Source organism: Nylanderia fulva, unplaced genomic scaffold, assembly GCF_048542155.1.
Source record: "Nylanderia fulva isolate GAGA-0341 unplaced genomic scaffold, ASM4854215v1 Scaffold1346, whole genome shotgun sequence".
NCBI classification, from domain to species: Eukaryota; Metazoa; Arthropoda; class Insecta; order Hymenoptera; family Formicidae; genus Nylanderia; species Nylanderia fulva.
The window spans coordinates 10001-12500 of record NW_028189565.1 but is presented as its reverse complement, the minus strand read 5'-3'; positions in this window follow the sequence as shown (position 1 = coordinate 12500).

The following is a 2500-nucleotide window of genomic DNA, read 5'->3' as shown; positions in this document are numbered from 1 at the left end:
AGCGGCACCTCCGGGCCGGGCGGCACCTCCGGACCGGCGGCACCTCCGGGCCGGGCGGCACCTCCGGGCCGGGCGGCACCTCCGGACCGGACGGCACCTCCGGGACGGGCGACACCTCCGGGAACCACGGCCGACCGGCGACACCTCCGGGCCGGGCGACACCTCCGGGAACATCGGCCGACCGGCGGCACCTCCGGGACCGGGCGACACCTCCGGCAACCACGGCCGACCGGCGACACCTCCGGGACGGGCGGCACCTCCGGACGACCGAATGAACTCTCGTAGTCAGACGACCGCCGGCGGTACCTCCGGAACACTTAACGACGATTTACGGCGCCGCAACGAGGAGAGCTACGTAAAAACGTTTCGGACGAAAGTTACTTACTATTCGGCGCTCGCTCGACATAAGGGCGCTGTCCGATTACTAACTCGAAACGTGTCTCTCAAACCCACGTGTCGGAGACATATATTTCGAATTATTACGGATGATACGCAACACGCAAGCTGCGGTGACCGCGATTACGGTACGGAACACTCGCCCGATGCGAAATCGCGCGCGCGGCAACCGAGACGGCTCGTTACGGGCGTGATTATACGTGCGGCACCACATAACGGCCGGCGTCAACTTAGGTGACGGACGGCACCTCCGGGACGGGCGACACCTCCGGGAACCACGGCCGACCGGCGACACCTCCGGGCCGGGCGACACCTCCGGGAACCACGGCCGACCGGCGTCACCTCCGGGCCGGGCGACACCTCCGGCAACCACGGCCGACCGGCGACACCTCCGGGACGGGCGGCACCTCCGGACGACCGAATGAACTCTCGAAGTCAGACGACCGCCGGCGGTACCTCCGGAACACTTAACGACGATTTACGGCGCCGCAACGAGGAGAGCTACGTAAAAACGTTTCGGACGAAAGTTACTTACTATTCGGCGCTCGCTCGACATAAGGGCGCTGTCCGATTACTAACTCGAAACGTGTCTCTCAAACCCACGTGTCGGAGACATATATTTCGAATTATTACGGATGATACGCAACACGCAAGCTGCGGTGACCGCGATTACGGTACGGAACACTCGCCCGATGCGAAATCGCGCGCGCGGCAACCGAGACGGCTCGTTACGGGCGTGATTATACGTGCGGCACCACATAACGGCCGGCGTCAACTTAGGTGACGGACGGCACCTCCGGGACGGGCGACACCTCCGGGAACCACGGCCTACCGGCGACACCTCCGGGCCGGGCGACACCTCCGGGAAACACGGCCGACCGGCGTCACCTCCGGGCCGGGCGACACCTCCGGCAACCACGGCCGACCGGCGACACCTCCGGGACGGGCGGCACCTCCGGACGACCGAAAGAACTCTCGAAGTCAGACGACCGCCGGCGGTACCTCCGGAACACTTAACGACGATTTACGGCGCCGCAACGAGGAGAGCTACGTAAAAACGTTTCGGACGAAAGTTACTTACTATTCGGCGCTCGCTCGACATAAGGGCGCTGTCCGATTACTAACTCGAAACGTGTCTCTCAAACCCACGTGTCGGAGACATATATTTCGAATTATTACGGATGATACGCAACACGCAAGCTGCGGTGACCGCGATTACGGTACGGAACACTCGCCCGATGCGAAATCGCGCGCGCGGCAACCGAGACGGCTCGTTACGGGCGTGATTATACGTGCGGCACCACATAACGGCCGGCGTCAACTTAGGGGACGGACGGCACCTCCGGGACGGGCGACACCTCCGGGAACCACGGCCGACCGGCGACACCTCCGGGCCGGGCGACACCTCCGGGAAACACGGCCGACCGGCGTCACCTCCGGGCCGGGCGACACCTCCGGCAACCACGGTCGACCGGCGACACCTCCGTGACGGGCGGCACCTCCGGACGACCGAATGAACTCTCGAAGTCAGACGACCGCCGGCGGTACCTCCGGAACACTTAACGACGATTTACGGCGCCGCAACGAGGAGAGCTACGTAAAAACGTTTCGGACGAAAGTTACTTACTATTCGGCGCTCGCTCGACATAAGAGCGCTGTCCGATTAGTAACTCGAAACGTGTCTCTCAAACCCACGTGTCGGAGACATATATTTCGAATTATTACGGATGATACGCAACACGCAAGCTGCGGTGACCGCGATTACGGTACGGAACACTCGCCCGATGCGAAATCGCGCGCGCGGCAACCGAGACGGCTCGTTACGGGCGTGATTATACGTGCGGCACCACATAACGGCCGGCGTCAACTTAGGTGACGGACGGCACCTCCGGGACGGGCGACACCTCCGGGAGCCACGGCCGACCGGCGACACCTCCGGGCCGGGCGACACCTCCGGGAACCACGGCCGACCGGCGTCACCTCCGGGCCGGGCGACACCTCCGGCAACCACGGCCGACCGGCGACACCTCCGGGACGGGCGGCACCTCCGGACGACCGAATGAACTCTCGAAGTCAGACGAACGCCGGCGGTACCTCCGGAACA